Source organism: Rhinopithecus roxellana, chromosome 2 (assembly GCF_007565055.1).
Source record: "Rhinopithecus roxellana isolate Shanxi Qingling chromosome 2, ASM756505v1, whole genome shotgun sequence".
In the NCBI taxonomy this organism is placed as follows: domain Eukaryota; kingdom Metazoa; phylum Chordata; class Mammalia; order Primates; family Cercopithecidae; genus Rhinopithecus; species Rhinopithecus roxellana.
The window spans coordinates 150,636,405-150,656,818 of record NC_044550.1 but is presented as its reverse complement, the minus strand read 5'-3'; positions in this window follow the sequence as shown (position 1 = coordinate 150,656,818).

The window sequence follows — 20,414 nt, the reverse complement described above, 5'->3', positions numbered from 1 at the left end:
ATAACACATGTTGGCAAAGATGTGGAGAAAAGGGAACCCTTGCACACTCTTGGTGGGGATGTAAGTTAGTACAGCCATTATGGAAAATAGTATGGAGGCTCCTCAAAAAATTAAAATAGAACTAGTATGTGATTCAGCCATCCCATTTCTACATATATATCCAAAGGAGATGAAATCAGTAAGTCAAAGAGATATGTGCACTCCCATGTTCACTGCAACAATATTCACAATAGCTAAGACATGTAAACAACCCAAGTATCTATCAGCAGATGAATGAATAAAGACAATGTAGTGTATATATATACAAAGTGGAATACTATTCAATCTTAAATAAAAAGGAAATCTCATTTGAGACAACATGGATGAACCTGGAGAACATTAAGTGGAATTACCCAGACACAAAAAGATTTAAAAATTGTATGATCTTATTTATATGTGGAATCTAAAAAATTCAAGCTCATAGAAACAGAGAGTAAAATGGTAGTTACCAGAGGCTAAGAGGTAGGGAGATTGGGGAAATATTGGTCAAAGACACAACGTTTCAGTTACACAGGAGTAAGTTCAAGAGATCTACTACATACCATGGTACTATAGTTAATAACAACATATTGTATACTTGAACACTGTGAAGAGATAGATTTTAAGTTTCTTACCATAAACAAAAAAATGGTAAATATGTGAGGTGATGCATATGTTAAATAGCTTGATTTAGGCATTTTACAATGTATATATACATCAAAATATCATGCTGTGTGACACAAATAATACAATTTTTAGTCATCAATTTAAAAAAATTAATAAATAATAAATTATAAGCAGTTTTCTATATTAAGTATAGAAACTTTAAAAAGACAAAAATAAAATAATTTTATCTATTACTTTTAATTTAATGGCAGCTAAAAATAAGCAGAAATGCTACAAATCTAATAAATTCAAGAACAGAAATTTATGAGGAAGATATGCAAGTGAAATTACTCATAGGATTATATATTACAAGGCAAATCAAACTGTTGTATAGATCAAGCTAATCTTTTTTTTCAGTATAACGAAGTAGGATTTGCCCATTAACTAAGTTATGTAGATCTACCTCGCTTTTTTGCCTATGTTCAACAAGATACTTAGAAGGGAATTATTTCCAACCCATTAGCATGGTGGTTTTTCACACCTGAGTGTAAGAATCACCTGGCGAATCTGTGAAAATTGCAGATCCCATGGCGTCATCTCCTTCTGCCAGATTCTATTTCAGTAGGTCTGGGGTGAAACCAAGGAATCTGCATTTTAGCACACATACAAGGGTATTTTAGTGCGTCAGTTTCACAGACCATATTTTGAGATAAACTATATTGTTAGATGGGCAAATAAAAACAATCTATCCCACATGTATCCTGAATTTTTTTTTTTTTTTTTTTTTTTTTTTTTTTTTTTTTTTTTTTTGAGACACAGTCTTGCTCTATCACCCAGGCTGGAGTGCAATGGCATGAAATCAGCTCACTGCAACCTCCACCTCCTGGGTTCAAGGAATTCTCCTGCCTCAGCCTCCCCAGTAGCAGGGATCACAGGCGCATGCCACCAAGCCCACCTAATTTTTGTATTTTTAGTAGAGACAGGATTTCACCATGTTGGCCAGGCTGGTCTCAAACTCCTGACCTTGTGATTCACCCGCCTCAGCCTCCCAAAGTGCTGGAATTATAGGCATGAGCCACCGTGTCTGGCCATGTATCCTGAATTTTGAGATACAGTTGATAAATGATCAGTTCTAATTGGAAGATTCCTTCAGCATCAAAAAATAAACTCATGTTATGTCATATTTGTCCTTTGAACAAGATCTCCATGGATTTGACCATGATCCTCAAGTTAGACTTGAGGTCCAAGATGGCTGTGACTGTGACATGTACCTACAGCCTCCCAGTAAGAAAGAGTATCACCCATCACCTCTTCTGTTGGAAACTTCTCTGCTCTCCTGAAACCCACAATAGATCATTTTAGGGAATTTAAATTAGCATGAGTATGCCCATTGGTGTGCTTTGACATGTAACCAGGGGAGATAGGGAAAAGTCAGGGTTGAATGAATCCTGGAATTTCAGAACTAGAAGATGATGCTTGACGGTCTAATCCTCTAAATGTACAGATGAGTAAGCAGGCAGCCAAATAAATAAATAAAAATATAAGCAACTTACTAAAAACCACATTTGTGGAGTTTCCCTGTACTCTACGTCAGATGATAGCCTGACCTTTAATTCCTCCATAATGATGGATTGCTTCATCCATCCTTCCATACACCAGGAAAAAACAAACTAATTAGATGCATCTTTTCTATCTACTGAATGGCAAAAGGGATTCTTGGAGGGGGGCCCCAGGCAATTTGGGCTCTTGCAATCTTCCTTATAATTATGTCATTTAAAATTTTTAATCTGTCCTCTATTGAGATGTCTTCACTGGTAATGAATAATGACAGATGCAAACTTACTAACTAGAATTTCATATGTTATGGAAATACTGACTCTCAGAGATGAAGAAAACTCATTGGTGTTTTTGCTGATAAAGTACATAATTTGCTTTTAGTTGCTCCTAGATTTTTATGTTGTATATACCAGCACAAAAAGAAATAACTGACATAAATAGTGCCTGATTTGATAAATAACTAGCAATCATGGTAATAGTTTGATAACAGTACGACAGATAAGAAAAGAAGCAGCTATTCTATATAGTCTGTGAGGACCAGAAAGTGAAATCTGTGCCCTTTACTGTAGCTGAATGCATAGATCCCAATAAAAATGGCATAGGTATCAATAAAATGAGAAATGAATTGATTCCTAGATTCAAGGCCAAGTGCTTCTTGTAAGCCACCTCAAACCATTTTGTGAAACAGATCAAGGCATAGATAAATGCATGCACACACAGCACATTCACATACACACATAAAACTATTTTTCTCTTTCACTTCACCCTCATTCATTCAATTTATTCAACAAATTTTTACTGCATGCCTACCAAGTGCCAGGCACTCGTGTGAGTCACAGCAGCAAACAAGATATACCAAGCCTTCTGAAGCTCATAACCTAGAGGGAGGAAGACAGACCATAATCGAAAAAGCAAACAGATATACAAGGTAATTTCAGAAAGTAATAAGAACTCGTGGTGGACCAAGACATGAGAGACACACTGGGTAAGAGGTCATTTTGATGGGAAGACCCCAAGGAAGAAGTGACTCTGAGATGGGAACAATGAGAAGGAGCCTGAGAGTGTAAAGCACTGTGTGAAGAGGGAGGAACATTCTGAGTAGGGCAAACAGCAAGGACAAGGTCAGTCAGGAGGCAGGAACGAGCTCAGCCCTAAGCATCGTGAGCAGGTGAAATGAGCAAGAAGGGGATGGTATGAGCTGAGGTTGGCAAGGTAGGCAGATGGCAAGTCATGCTGGACTTTAGGAGTTATTCCAGTGCTGCATAGCAATAAGGGTCAGAACTCTGGTTTTCTGATTTATAGCTCAGGTCCTTATTCTCCCCTTTGCCACTTTCTTTGGTGGGAAACATGGAATGGAATATTTAGCTGCCCATTCAAACAAAACAGAGGCCTGCCAAGCTCTGGGAGGCATGGAAGAGGTGACTATGTCCCCACTCGCATTTCGCTTTCTTGGCTGTGGCTCCACCTGGTGTTCTCTTGCTTTGATTCCCATCACTCCCATCCTGCCCAAGTCCCTGAAGTAAGGTGGTCCATACATGGACAAAGAAATACTGCTGTCCTTGTTGCTCCTTGGCATGTATGAGATAAGCAAATGTTTTTAAAGGAGAAATGTAGTAAATATAAAGGGAGAAGCAGATTTCCAAAATACAGGTTCCTGAACATAAGATTCATTCATCCCTATGTTACCTAGCCTCCATGAATTGGTGCAGATCCTCAAACATCCTGACCAGCTTTTTTCCCACCCAAGTCCCACCTGTTATTTGACATTAGATCTTGGGGACCCATCCTGTTTCCTGACTGTGGGAGGTGATCTTCCTGTCCAGTCTGTCATTCTGGGATAAGTTTGCAAAATAATCAAATTAAACTTTAATTCAAACTTGCTTTCCTTATGAATGAAAAAAAAAAAATTACTCTCCCAAGAAGCTCTTTCTTCATTGCCTATCCAAACCTTAATGAATGAATTTTCATTCATTAAGAGCCAGTTCACATTCTATCTGATCACTCTGGGTTATATTACTGTCTTTCTCTAAATAGCTACCTACCTACCATGTATATAAGACAACAGAGCATTTATTTACATAGGGATTCATTCCCAAATTGTGGCAGCAAAGCCATAAACTTCTCAAGGGTAGAGACAATATCATAATCTTTTATTATTACTGTCTGTTGTAACTTGAAATGTAAATTTTCTTTTCTTTTCTTTTCTTTTTTAAACAGAATCTCGCTCTGTCACCCAGGCTGGAGTGCAGTGGTGCCATTTCAGCTCACTGCAAGCTCTGCCTCCTGGGTTCCTGCCACTCCCCTGCCTCAGCTTCCAGAGTAGCTAGGACTACAGGTGCCTGCCACCACACCTGGCTAATATTTTTTTTCTTTTTTTTTTTTTTTTAGTAGAGATGAGGTTTCACTGTGTTAGCCAGGGTGGTCTCAATCTCCTGACCTCATGATCTGCCTGCCTCGGCCTCCCAAAGTGCTGGGATTACAGGCATGAGCCACCACACCTGCCCCTGAAATGTAAATTATATTTGTTGGATTGTATTCTTCAGTTATTTTTTTAAAAAAAAACATGAACTACATTTATATCTTAAATAAATTAAACAAAAAGATATCTTTCTTAATTAGACAGTCTAGCATAACTTTGGGTACAAGATTATGTAACTAACATCCTTCTTAAATTTAATTAGGGGGTAGGGGTTCACTAATATACTAACATTTTTTCTTTGTGCCAGCCAATGTTCTTAGTGTTTTGCATAAATATTTTTATTTAATTAAGTGGAACAAAATATGAGTCACATGTAAACATTATTATACATTTAGGATGTGCAAATAAGATGAATTATTTTTATCAGCTTGAAAATGTCAGTTAATCTAATTCAGCTACCCAAGAAATCATTCCTCAGAATCCCAAATTTCTGTCTTGACCCACCTCATCATGATGAAAATATCAAACTTAGAATATTCAGTACACTATAACATTGCTAAGCATATTCTCAGATAATTTATAATAATCATGTTCTTAAGATATGATTGCAAAAACTATTTGAATTGTCCTAAAACTATTTTCATTTTATGCATTCGAATTATGCCATTAAGTCAATAAGTTCCTCTAAAACAATTACTTTTTTTTTTTTTTTTTTTTTTTTTTTTTTTTTTTTTTTCACAACCACGTTTGCTTTAATGGGCATAAAGTTACAACAAGAGTCAAAGAGAGAAGTGAGGGCTTTGCTACCCCCTCCCACTTTGGCCTGTATTTGAGACTCACTTAGGAATCACGCTCCACACCCCACCCCTGCTCATGGAAGCTTGGAAGACTGGCTTACTCCAAAGAAAAACAGTCTTCACTAAGTCAGTGGCAATGGAAAAAAAGGAGGGGAGGAAGGGAGATTGTTGTATATTAAAAGAAAAATAAGATCTTGACAAAGGGATCAAATCTGAATCACTATAGTCTTTGTCCCATCTATTTTTTACTTATCAAATTTTTTTTTCCTTTTTTTCTTTTTTATTTTTTATTTATTTTTTTATTTATTTATTTTTATTATTATACTTTAAGTTCTAGGGTACATGTGCATAACGTGCAGGTTTGTTACATATGTATACTTATGCCATGTTGGTGTGCTGCACCCATCAACTCGTCAGCACCCATCAATTCATCATTTATATCTTGTATAACTCCCCAGTGCAAGCCCTCCCTCCTCCCCCCTCCCCATGATAGGCCCCAGTGCGTGATGTTCCCCTTCCCGAGTCCAAGTGATCTCATTGTTCAGTTCCCACCTATGAGTGAGAACATGCGGTGTTTGGTTTTCTCTTCTTGTGATAGTTTGCTAAGAATGATGGTTTCCAGCTGCATCCATGTCCCTACAAAGGACGCAAACTCATCCTTTTTTATGGCTGCATAGTATTCCATGGTGTATATGTGCCACATTTTCTTAATCCAGTCTGTCACAGATGGACATTTGGGTTGATTCCAAGTCTTTGCTATTGTGAATAGTGCCGCAATAAACATACGTGTACATGTGTCTTTGTAGTAGAATAATTTATAATCCTTTGGGTATATACCCAGTAGTGGGATGGCTGGGTCATATGGTACATCTAGTTCTAGATCCTTGAGGAATTGCCATACTGTTTTCCATAATGGTTGAACTAGTTTACAATCCCACCAACAGTGTAAAAGTGTTCCTATTTCTCCACATCCTCTCCAACACCTGTTGTTTGCTGACTTCTTAATGATTGCCATTCTAACTGGTGTGAGATGGTATCTCATTGTGGTTTTGATTTGCATTTCTCTGATGGCGAGTGATGATGAGCATTTTTTCATGTGTCTGTTGGCTGTATGAATATCTTCTTTTGAGAAATGTCTGTTCATATCCTTTCCCCACTTTTTGATGGGGTTGTTTGTTTTTTTCTCGTATATTTGTTTGAGTTCTTTGTAGATTCTGGATATTAGCCCTTTGTCAGATGAGTAGGTTGCAAAAATTTTCTCCCATTCTGTAGGTTGCCTGTTCACTCTGATGGTAGTTTCTTTTGCTGTGCAAAAGCTCTTTAGTTTAATTAGATCCCATTTGTCAATTTTGGCTTTTGCTGCTGTTGCTTTTGGTGTTTTAGACATGAAGTCCTTGCCCATGCCTATGTCCTGAATGGTACTACCTAGATTTTCTTCTAGGGTTTTTATGGTATTAGGTCTAACATTTAAGTCTCTAATCCATCTTGAATTAATCTTCGTATAAGGGGTAAGGAAAGGATCCAGTTTCAGCTTTCTACTTATGACTAGCCAATTTTCCCAGCACCATTTATTAAATAGGGAATCCTTTCCCCATTTCTTGTTTCTCTCAGGTTTGTCAAAGATCAGATGGCTGTAGATGTGTGGTATTATTTCTGAGGACTCTGTTCTGTTCCATTGATCTATATCTCTGTTTTGGTACCAGTACCATGCTGTTTTGGTGACTGTAGCCTTGTAGTATAGTTTGAAGTCAGGTAGCGTGACGCCTCCAGCTTTGTCCTTTTGACTTAGGATTGCCTTGGCAATGCGGGCCCTTTTTTGGTTCCATATGAACTTTAAAGCAGTTTTTTCCAATTCTGTGAAGAAACTCATTGGTAGCTTGATGGGGATGGCATTGAATCTATAAATAACCTTGGGCAGTAGGGCCATTTTCACGATATTGATTCTTCCTATCCATGAGCATGGTATGTTCTTCCATTTGTTTGTGTCCTCTTTGATTTCACTGAGCAGTGGTTTGTAGTTCTCCTTGAAGAGGTCCTTTACATCCCTTGTAAGCTGGATTCCTAGGTATTTTATTCTCTTTGAAGCAATTGTGAATGGAAGTTCATTCCTGATTTGGCTCTCTGCTTGTCTGTTACTGGTGTATAAGAATGCTTGTGATTTTTGCACATTAATTTTGTATCCTGAGACTTTGCTGAAGTTGCTTATCAGCTTAAGGAGATTTTGGGCTGAGACGATGGGGTTTTCTAAATATACAATCATGTCATCTGCAAACAGGGACAATTTGACTTCTTCTTTTCCTAACTGGATACCCTTGATTTCTTTCTCTTGCCTGATTGCCCTAGCCAGAACTTCCAACACTATGTTGAATAGGAGTGGTGAGAGAGGGCATCCCTGTCTTGTGCCAGTTTTCAAAGGGAATTTTTCCAGTTTTTGCCCATTCAGTATGATATTAGCTGTGGGTTTGTCATAAATAGCTCTTATTATTTTGAGGTACGTTCCATCAATACCGAATTTATTGAGCGTTTTTAGCATGAAGGGCTGTTGAATTTTGTCAAAAGCCTTTTCTGCATCTATTGAGACAATCATGTGGTTCTTGTCTTTGGTTCTGTTTATATGCTGGATTACGTTTATTGATTTGCGAATGTTGAACCAGCCTTGCATCCCAGGGATGAAGCCCACTTGATCATGGTGGATAAGCTTTTTGATGTGCTGCTGAATCCGGTTTGCCAGTATTTTATTGAGAATTTTTGCATCGATGTTCATCAGGGATATTGGTCTAAAATTCTCTTTTTTTGATGTGTCTCTGCCAGGCTTTGGTATCAGGATGATGTTGGCCTCATAAAATGAGTTAGGGAGGATTCCCTCTTTTTCTGTTGATTGGAAGAGTTTCAGAAGGAATGGTACCAGCTCCTCCTTGTACCTCTGGTAGAATTCAGCTGTGAATCCATCTGGTCCTGGACTTTTTTTGGTGGGTAGGCTATTAATTGTTGCCTCAATTTCAGAGCCTGCTATTGGTCTATTCAGGGATTCAACTTCTTCCTGGTTTAGCCTTGGGAGAGTGTAAGTGTCCAGGAAATTATCCATTTCTTCTAGATTTTCTAGTTGATTTGCGTAGAGGTGTTTATAGTATTCTCTGATGGTAGTTTGTATTTCTGTGGGGTCAGTGGTGATATCCCCTTTATCATTTTTTATTGCATCTATTTGATTCCTCTCTCTTTTCTTCTTTATTAGCCTTGCTAGCGGTCTGTCAATTTTGTTGATCTTTTCACAAAACCAACTCCTGGATTCATTGATTTTTTGGAGGGTTTTTTGTGTCTCTATCTCCTTCAGTTCGGCTCTGATCTTAGTTATTTCTTGCCTTCTGCTAGCTTTTGAATGTGTAAAACAATTACTTTATCTCACTTTCCTTGGTATCTTCTCTTAGTACTCAAGAGTATCTTCGTTTATATTAGATTCACATGACTGTCCAAATACGTAACTGTGGATACCAGATATATTTTTCAGATTAGGGCAAATAGTTACTGGAAAAAAATTACTATTTTTCTACTAAAATAGTCACTGGAAACTTTTTTCTAAAAATACCCAATATAAAATGTGGTAGAATTATTTAATGTTGGAACCACAGCTTATAACTCAAATATCGTTGACATCAGTGAGAGCCTGTGTCACTACATAAAGGAAAAAAACATAGCCCTTATTATAAATGAAATACTAAAAATATTTCAGAAAGATATAAATTTAAAAGAGGTCGCTTATATTTAGTGATATATTTAGTGATATAACTTGAAATGTAAATGTATATTTGTTGGATTCAATATTATTCTTCAGTTTTTTTTTTTTAAAACCATGGACTACATTTATATCTTAAATAAACCAAAAGTTACATTTTCTTAGACTGTCTAGCACATAGCATCAATCAATAAATGTAACCTTTCATGTGATGTGAAAGGTTACATGACCCTCAACATTTCCAATGGTGAGATTTAATGAGTGACAGGGATAAGTTACTTATATGTTAGTCTTTCACAACGGTCTCAATCAACACTTATTTTAAATATTTACTTATGCAGATATTCATTCCTAAAACATTTTTGTCTAATATGTGCCAAGGACTGAATAAACTGCATGTTTTCTACAATACATACATGATGTGCATATGCATCAGTACCTAATCTATTATACTCTAAAATTTAAATATTATCTCATGTTTTCAGCAGGGAGTGATTATTTCATTATGTGTATATCATGCTTCTATTCACACCTCTAATTTTAAGTAATAAATAGAGGCGAATTTGCCAAGAAACAATGAATCTTAAACTTTAGAGTCCCTCACTTGCACAGGCCCCTTGCAAGGTTTCAGAGGAAAGAGTTCCAACAACAGAGTCACAAGGACATATTTTTTTGTCAAATTTGAAAAAGTAAGATATTTTAACTACAATTGTTTAAGAGCTTTCCCTTTCCACTACCGCTTTTCCTCTATCACATTTTTCATTTTGTTGGGTGCCTTTGGTGTGACCAGAGGTATTTTTTTTTAATATTTGGCTGCTTTTATGTATTTATTTATTTATTTTATTATACTTTAAGTTCTAGGGTACATGTGCACAATGTGCAGGTTTGTTATATATGTATACTTGTGCCATGTTAGTGTGCTGCACCCATCAACTTGTCAGCACCCATCAACTCGTCATTTACATCAGGTATAACTCCCAATGCCATCCCTCCCCTCTCCCCCCTCCCCAAAATAGGCCCCGGTGTGTGATGTTCCCCTTCCCGAGTCCAAGTGATCTCACTGATCAATTCCCACCTATGAGTGAGAACATGCGGTGTTTGGTTTTCTGTTCTTGTGATAGTTTGCTGAGAATGATGGTTTCCAGCTGCATCCATGTCCCTACAAAGGACACGAACTCATCCTTTTTTATGGCTGCATAGTATTCCATGGTGTATATGTGCCACATTTTCTTAATCCAGTCTGTCACTGATGGACATTTGGGTTGATTCCAAGTCTTTGCTATTGTGAATAGTGCCGCAATAAACATACGTGTGCATGTGTCTTTATAGCAGCATGATTTATAATCCTTTGGGTATATACCCAGTAATGGGATGGCTGGGTCATATGGTATTTCTGGTTCTAGATCCTTAAGGAATCGCCATCCTGTTTTCCACAATGGTTGAACCAGTTTACAATCCCACCAACAGTGTAAAAGTGTTCCTGTTTCTCCACATCCTCTCCAGCACCTGTTGTTTCCTGACTTTTTAATGATTGCCATTCCAACTGGTGTGAGATGGTATCTCATTGTGGTTTTGATTTGCATTTCTCTGATGGCCAGTGATGATGAGCATTTTTTCATGTGTCTGATGGTTGTATGCATGTCTTCTTTTGAGAAATGTCTGTTCATATCCTTTCCCCACTTTTTGATGGGGTTGTTTTTTTCTTGTAAATTTGTTTGAGTTCTTTGTAGGTTCTGGATATTAGCCCTTTGTCAGATGAGTAGATTGCAAAAATTTTCTCCCATTCTGTAGGTTGCCTGTTCACTCTGATGGTAGTTTCTTTTGCTGTGCAGAAGCTCTTTAGTTTAATTAGATCCCATTTGTCAATTTTGGCTTTTGCTGCCATTGCTTTTGGTGTTTTAGACATGAAGTCCTTGCCCATGCCTATGTCCTGAATGGTACTACCTAGGTTTTCTTCTAGGGTTTTTATGGTATTAGGTCTAACATTTAAGTCTCTAATCCATCTTGAATTAATTTTTGTATAAGGAGTAAGGAAAGGATCCAGTTTCAGCTTTCTACTTATGGCTAGCCAATTTTCCCAGTGCCATTTATTAAATAGGGAGTCCTTTCCCCATTTCTTGTTTCTCTCAGGTTTGTCAAAGATCAGATGGCTGTAGATGTGTGGTATTATTTCTGAGGACTCTGTTCTGTTCCATTGGTCTATATCTCTGTTTTGGAACCAGTACCATGCTGTTTTGGTTACTGTAGCCTTGTAGTATAGTTTGAAGTCAGGTAGCGTGATGGCTCCAGCTTTGTTCTTTTGACTTAGGATTGTCTTGGCAATGCGGGCTCTTTTTTGGTTCCATTGAACTTTAAAGCCGTTTTTTCCAATTCTGTGAAGAAAGTCATTGGTAGCTTAATGGGGATGGCATTGAATCTATAAATAACCTTGGGCAGTAGGGCCATTTTCACGATATTGATTCTTCCTATCCATGAGCATGATATGTTCTTCCATTTGTTTGTGTCCTCTTTGATTTCACTGAGCAGTGCTTTGTAGTTCTCCTTGAAGAGGTCCTTTACATCCCTTGTAAGTTGGATTCCTAGGTATTTTCTTCTCTTTGAAGCAATTGTGAATGGCAGTTCATTCATGATTTGGCTCTCTGCTTGTCTGTTACTGGTGTATAAGAATGCTTGTGATTTTTGCACATTAATTTTGTATCCTGAGACTTTGCTGAAGTTGCTTATCAGCTTAAGGAGATTTTGGGCTGAGACAATGGGGTTTTCTAAATATACAATCATGTCATCTGCAAACAGGGACAATCTGACTTCTTCTTTTCCTAACTGGATACCCTTGATTTCTTTCTCTTGCCTGATTGCCCTAGCCAGAACTTCCAACACTATGTTGAATAGGAGTGGTGAGAGAGGGCATCCCTGTCTTGTGCCAGTTTTCAAAGGGAATTTTTCCAGTTTTTGCCCATTCAGTATGATGTTGGCTGTGGGTTTGTCATAAATAGCTCTTATTATTTTGAGGTACGTTCCATCAATACCGAATTTATTGAGTGTTTTTAGCATAAAGGGCTGTTGAATTTTGTCAAAAGCCTTTTCTGCATCTATTGAGATAATCATGTGGTTCTTGTTTTTGTTTCTGTTTATATGCTGGATTATGTTTATTGATTTGCGACTGTTGAACCAGCCTTGCATCCCAGGGATGAAGCCCGCTTGATCATGGTGGATAAGCTTTTTGATGTGCTGCTGAATCCGGTTTGCCAGTATTTTATTGAGGATTTTTGCATCGATGTTCATCAGGGATATTGGTCTAAAATTCTCTTTTTTTGTTGTGTCTCTGCCAGGCTTTGGTATCAGGATGATGTTGGCCTCATAAAATGAGTTAGGGAGGATTCCCTCTTTTTCTATTGATTGGAATAGTTTCAGAAGGAATGGTACCAGCTCCTCCTTGTACCTCTGGTAGAATTCAGCTGTGAATCCATCTGGTCCTGGACTTTTTTTGGTTGGTAGGCTATTAATGATTGCCTCAATTTCAGAGCCTGCTATTGGTCTATTCAGGGATTCAACTTCTTCCTGGTTTAGTCTTGGAAGAGTGTAAGTGTCCAGGAAATTATCCATTTCTTCTAGATTTTCTAGTTGATTTGCGTAGAGGTGTTTATAGTATTCTCTGATGGTAGTTTGTATTTCTGTGGGGTCGGTGGTGATATCCCCTTTATCATTTTTTATTGCGTCTATTTGCTTCTTCTCTCTTTTCTTCTTTATTAGTCTTGCTAGCGGTCTGTCAATTTTGTTGATGTTTTCAAAAAACCAAGTCCTGGATTCATTGATTTTTTGGAGGGTTTTTTGTGTCTCTATCTCCTTCAGTTCTGCTCTGATCTTAGTTATTTCTTGCCTTCTGCTAGCTTTTGAATGTGTTTGCTCTTGCTTCTCTAGTTCTTTTAATTGTGATGTTAGAATGTGAATTTTAGATCTTTTCAGCTTTCTGTTGTGGGCATTTAGTGCTATAAATTTCCCTCTACACACTGCTTTAAATGTGTCCCAGAGATTCTGGTATGTTGTATCTTTGTTCTCATTGGTTTCAAAGAACATCTTTATTTCTGCCTTCATTTCGTTATGTACCCAGTAGTCATTCAGGAGCAGGTTGTTCAGTTTCTATGTAGTTGAGCGGTTTTGATTGAGTTTCTTAGTCCTGAGTTCTAGTTTGATTGCACTGTGGTCTGAGAGACAGTTTGTTATAATTTCTTTTCTTGTACATTTGCTGAGGAGTGCTTTACTTTCAACTATGTGGTCAATTTTCGAATAAGTGCAATGTGGTGCTGACAAGAATGTATATTCTGTTGATTTGGGGTGGAGAGTTCTGTAGATGTCTGTTAAGTCTGCTTGGTGCAGAGTTGAGGTCAATTCCTGGATATGCTTGTTAACTTTCTGTCTCGTTGATCTGTCTAATGTTGACAGTGGAGTGTTGAAGTCTCCCATTATTTTTGTATGGGAGTCTAAGTCTCTTTGTAAGTCTCTAAGGACTTGCTTTATGAATCTGGGTGCTCCTGTATTGGGTGCATATATATTTAGGATAGTTAGCGCTTCCTGTTGAATTGGTCCCTTTACCATTATGTAATGGCCTTCTTTGTCTCTTTTGATCTTTGATGGTTTAAAGTCTGTTTTATCAGAGACTAGGATTGCAACCCCTGCTTTTTTTTTTGTTCTCCATTTGCTTGGTAGATCTTCCTCCATCCCTTTATTTTGAGCCTATGTGTGTCTCTGCATGTGAGATGGGTCTCCTGAATACAGCAAACTGATGGGTCTTGATTCTTTATCCAGTTTGCCAGTCTGTGTCTTTTAATTGGACCATTTGGTCCATTTACATTTTAGGTTAATATTGTTATGTGTGAACTTGATCCTGTCATTGTGATATTAACTGGTTATTTTGCTCGTTAGTTGATGCAGTTTCTTCCTAGCATTGATGGTCTTTACACTTTGGCATGTTTTTGCAATGGCTGCTACCAGTTGTTCCTTTCCATGTTTAGTGCTTCCTTCAGGATCTCTTGTAGGGCAGGCCTGGTGGTGACAAAATCTCTAAGCATTTGCTTGTCTGTAAAGGATTTTATTTCTCCTTCACTGATGAAACTTAGTTTGGTTGCATATGAAATTCTGGGTTCAAAATTCTTTTCTTTAAGAATGTTGAATATTGGCCCCCACTCTCTTCTGGCTTGGAGAGTTTCTGCCAAGAGATCTGCTGTTAGTCTGATGGGCTTCCCTTTGTGGGTAACCCGACCTTTCTCTCTAGCTGCCCTTAGCATTTTTTCCTTCATTCCAGCTTTGATGAATCTGACAATTTTGTGTCTTGGAGTTGCTCTTCTCGAGGAGTATCTTTGTGGCGTTCTTTGTATTTCCTGAACTTGAATGTTGGCCTGCCTTACTAGGTTTGGGAAGTTCTCCTGGATAATATCCTGAAGAGTGTCTTCCAACTTGGTTCCATTTTCCCTTTCACTTTCAGGCACCCCAATCAGGCGTAGATTTGGTCTTTTCACATAATCCCGTATTTCTTGGAGGCTTTGTTCATTTCTTTTTCCTTTTTTTTTTCTCTAGACTTCTCTTCTTGCTTCTTTTCATTCATTTGATCTTCAATCATTGATACTGTTTCTTCCAGTTGATCAAGTCGGTTACTGAAGCTCTGCGTTTGTCACATATTTCTCATGTCATGGTTTTTATCTCTGTCAGTTTGTTTATGGCCTTCTCTGCATTGGTTATTCTAGTTATCTATTCTTCCGTTCTCTGTTCAAGGTTTTTAGTTTCTTTGCACTGGGTACGTAGTTCCTCCTTTAGCTCTAAGAAGTTTGATCGACTGAAGCCTTCTCCTCTCAACTCGTCAAAGTCATTCTCTGACCAGCTTTGATCCGTTGCTGGCGATGAGCTGCGTTCCTTTGGAGGGGGAGATGTGCTCTGATTTTTTGAATTTCCAGCTTTTCTGCCCTGCTTTTTCCCCATCTTTGTAGTTTTATCTGCCTTTGGTCTTTGATGCTGGTGATGTACTAATGGGGTTTTGGTTTGGGTGTCCTTTCTGTTTGTTAGTTTTCCTTCTAACAGTCAGGATCCACAGCTGTAGGTCTGTTGGCGATTGCTTGAGGTCCACGTCAGATCCTGTTTGCCTGGGTATCAACAGCAGAGGCTGCAGAAGATAGAATATTGCTGAACAACGAGTGTTGCTGTCTGATTATTGCTCCGGAAGCTTCGTCTCAGGGGTGTACCCCGCCGTGTGAGGTGTGAGGTGTCGGTCTCCACCTAGTGGGGGATGTCTCCCAGTTAGGCTACTCAGGGGTCAGGGACCCACTTGAGCAGGCAGTCTATCCATTCTCAACCAGAAGTATTTTGAAGACCCAGCTTAGGGGAAGTTGAACTGGAGACACTTAGCCTGAATTTAGTGGGATCTATTGATTCAGTCATCAGTCAATTCTCTGTACAGTTAAGTTGCTACTGGCCTCCCAGGATAAAATTTCCTCGATGGATAGTCCAAGTGCCCACTCTGGGACTCATCTGGTATCATAATTCAAAGATTAAGGGAATGGGCTACATTGTGTAATGAATGTGGAGACAAACAGAGCTTTGAAATAAACAGAGCCAGATGCTAGTCTACAAAGAATTCTTTCAATTATCAGATAGGTAAAATCGTAAGTTGAAGACTTGATCTCATTTTCTACTATTCAAAATGGAATTTCTATTTTGTCAGAGACATGCTTGATATTGCAATGTATTCAAATGTAAACACATCATATTTTTTTAAGTAGGAATCCTAAAATAAAAATGTTCAGAATTCCTATGAATGGAGGGTACAAATTTACAGTAACACTACAAATAGAGTTTCTGTAAGCAAACTTGGATATCCATGATCTCAACATATCCACTCATACCTTGGCATATCTGACACATCTTGCAGTGTGACAATTCCATAGAAAATGGGTTCCAAAATTCTTTTTCTTAAAAAGTGATCTCTAAATTATATAAGGTTCATGTTCCACAAAACCTGAATCTGTCCCTAGATTATCCTGACCCAGTGAATCACAAAATCATAACATCTTAGAGATGGTATAGACTTTAAATACCATGTAGTCTGGTGGGGTTTTTTTCCATATATTTTAAGTTTCAAGATTTTTTTTTTTTTTTTCAAATAAAGGCCTATGTTAGTTTCTATTGCACTTCCCAGGAAGTGCAATAGAAAGTCTTAGTAGTTGATGCTATGAAAAAAGTAGAAAATAATAAACTCTGGAGTTATATGTGTAAGATGTATACTTGTTTCTATTTAATAAGAGAAGAACATATGCAGAGAACAGGTACACCAAATAGTTCTAGAAAAAAAATAAGAATTGTATCAAAATAAAGAAAGGATTATCTAGAATGGGTAATCAAGAATCATAAGCAAAGGAATCCAACAATATGTGCCCTAATGATAAATTAACCAAATGTCCTAAAGACAAAAATTAAATATGTGTCTTCAAGCTCTCATAGCTAGGGGTTGAAACTTCTGTACTACCAAACTAACTATAATAAAACTCTTGGCTGGGCACAGTGGCTCACGCCTGTAATCTTAGCACTTTGAGAGGCTGAGGTGGGTAGATCACTTGATCTCAGGAGTTCAAGACTAGCCTGGGCAACATGGCAAAACCCCGTCTTTACAAAAAAATACAAAAATTAGCCAGGCATGGTGGTGTGTACCTGTAGTCCCAACTACTAGTGGGGCTGGGGCAGGGAGGATTGCTTGAGCCCAGGAGGTGGAGGTTGCAGTGAGCCAAGATTATGCCACTGCACTCCAGCCTAGGTGACATAGACCCTGTTTCAACAAAAAATAATAATAAAAAAATTATAATACAATGTACACAGTTTTATATAATTTTACTCTTATTAAATTTTTTAAAAGATAATGTAGCCACATGGTTCAAATTTCAATTATAAAATATTAAAAGGTATAGATAATTTTAAATTTTATGTTTTCTTTTAAATCCCTCTTTTTCACTTGTCCCCCATTTGCTCAGTTATGAGTGTCTATGAGTGTCTCAGAAGCCCTCCCAATCCAGGTAACCACTGATCAGTGTGTTATGTCTTCTTACAGAGTTTGTTCGTGCATAATAAAGAAAATAATGAATTATTAGTCCCTCTTTCTAAACGAATTTTATTTTCTTCCCAGGTTTTAAAAATTGAAACATAATATACCATAAAATTCACTCTTTTAAAGTGTACAATTAAGTGGTTTTTATTATATTCATAAAGATGCACAGCCATGACCACCATCAATTAAAGAACATTTTCATCACTCCAAAAATAAATGCCCCTTAGCTATCACCCTCCTGCCCCCAGTTACCCCATCTCACTATCCCTAAGCAATCATTAATCTACTCCTGTCTCTATAGATTTGTCTATTCTGGACATTTCATATAAACTGAATCATACAGTAGGTGGCCTTTGTGACTGACTTCTTTCACTTAGCACAATGTTTTCAAGGTTCATCCATGTTGTAGCATGTATCAGTGCTTCATTCCTTTCTATGATTGAATGTCCCCATTGTATAGACACAAACCACATTTCATCTACTCATAATTGATAGATATTTGTTGTTTCCAAGTTTTTGGCTATTATGAATAATACTGTTACAAACACACATGTACACATTTTTGTGTGAACAGGTATTTTCAATTGTCTTGGGATGCATCTAGGAGTGGGATTGCTGGGTCATATGGTAAATCTACATGTAATTATTTTGCAAAACTGCCAGACTCTTTTCCAAAGTGGCTACATCATTCTACCTTCCCACCAGCAACGTATGTGTGTTCCAATTTCTCCACTTCCTCATTGACAATGGTTATTGTCCATCTTTCTAAATTATTTCCCTTTTTAATATAAAAGGAAGGAAGCATACCATGCACACTGCTGTGAAACCTACTCTTTCACATAATATCTTAGGGAGATTTTCCTATCTGGAAAACAGAAAGGACCTGTTGCTGGGAAGCAACCTCAGCTGGTACAGAGGAAGGGGATGTGAGGGGAACCCTGAATGCATGTGTGTGCATGCACACACACACATTAATACAATATAGTATATATAATATATATGCGTGGATAATATATACACTATGTAACACACTATAGTATATATACACTGTATATACATACTATTTCATTTGTTCCACAGTTTCTGTATCACAAACGCTCGCACAGAGGCCCCTGAAAGGCTCCAAGAACACCATCAAAAACTACTTATCTGCTGTAATCGCAGCACTTTGGGAGGCCAAGGCAGGCAGATCACTTGAGGTCAAGCGTTCGGGACCAGCCTGGCCAAAATGGTGAAACCCCATCTTTACTAAAAATACAAAAATTAGCCAGGCATGGTGGCAGGTGCCTGTAGTCCTAGCTACTCAGGAGGCTGAGGCAGGAGAATCGCTTGAACCCGGGAGGTGAAAGTTGCAGTGAACAGAGATCATGCAACTGCACTCTCCAGCCTGGGTGACAGAGTGAGACTCCGTCTCAAAAAAAAAAAAAAAAAAAAAAAAAAAAAATCTGGTTCATTCCTCACTTGACTTGCAAGGAAACCAAGCCCAGAGAGGCCATGTGATCTTCCTAGTAGACTGGTTTGCCGAAGCTGTTGTAATAAAGTATCGTAAACTGGATGGCTTAAACAACAGACATTTATCATCTCAGAGTTCTGGAGGTTAGATGTCCAAAATCCAGGTGTCAGCAGGGTTGTGAGAGAAAATCTCTCTTCTGAACGCTGTGAGAGAAAAATCTGTTACAGGTCTCTCCCCTGGCTTCTGGGAGTTGGCAAGCAATCTTTGGAGTTCCTTGGCTTCCAGAAGCATCACGCTGATCCCTGCCGTCAGGTTCACATGGCTCTCTCCCTGTGTGGGTCTCTGTGTCCAAATCTCCCCTTTTATTAAGACACCCATTGTATTGGACTAGGATGCACCTAAATGCCCTCATCTTAACTTGATTCCCTCTGTAAAGACCCAGTTTTTAAATATAGTCACGTTCTGAGGTACTGGGGGCTGGGACTGCAATGTATGAATTTTGGAGAAACACAATGTAACCCATAACACCAAAGTTACTGCCACTAGCAATGCTTTCTGGATTTCCCTGATGTCTTTGAATTTCATAAGTGTCTTTTATACCAAGGATCTAAGCTTATAAAACATTTTCATTGGTAATACCTCTAATTAAAGACAAATCCCTTAATTTAACAAGAAAGCAACTGAGATTTGATGTCAATTCTAAAAGCTAGTTATCAATCGATCGCAATCCATTTTGTGGGCATTAATGGAGGATAACTCTTCATGCACACTGTGGGCTGAGGGTCAGGAAATTTGGGGTCGAGCCCTGACTCTGCCATTCATTCACTGTGGGATCATTTACCATCTGAATTGCCACTGCCTCTTCTTGTGGAGGAGTTGATAAGATTTCTAAATTCCAGATGATCCTCTGATTCCTATTCTATTTGGTGATGCTCTGTTTTGTGCTATTCTCTTCTACGCCCACACACAAATATGGGCAACAGAGAGACAGATGATATATACAAGCAAGCATACTTATAACACTTATTCACAGCCTCCCGGATTCTTAGCAATAGAAGGCTTTCACTGACTGTCCTCATTTGACAAAGAAATGGAAGCCTAGGGGGCTTAAGTGATTAGTCCTAAGACACACATCATTCCTTGCTTGAATACCTTCAAATACGGCAGTGGTCCTTAAATTAGATTCACAGACCCAGGGGTCTTCATGGATGAATTTTAGGGGTCTATATACCTCCTGAGAGTTAGTACACAGAAATCGGTATGAATGTACATGAATACATTTTAATTTTTTTCTGCTGGAATGAGTCCCTAGCTTTCATCAAACTCTCAAAGGGATCTATTTTTGTTCTGATAAATCCTCAGCTCTCAGCACAATGCCTGGTATATAAGGCATACCTAAGAAACATCAGTTGACTTATGTGTGTCAAGTTCTCAACCACAGAAAAGTTAATAACTACTGAAACAGAGTAAAATAGAATACAGTCATTGTCTGGAAAATAATCCTCACTAGTTCCCATCACCAGAATGCTCTACCTATAGAGAGTCTTTCATCATCCTGCTGTTCCAAGTCCTGGATTACACCATGCTGTGCTTGTCTATTAAACCAATAGAGAAAGATGTTTAAAATTACTATTTCATCTCCTTCAGGAAATCATCCATCTTTTAAATTTCACTTTACTATCCTATTTAATTAATAAGGGTTTAAAGGTAATTAATAAATTATAATTAATTTAGGAAATGACTGTTTTGTC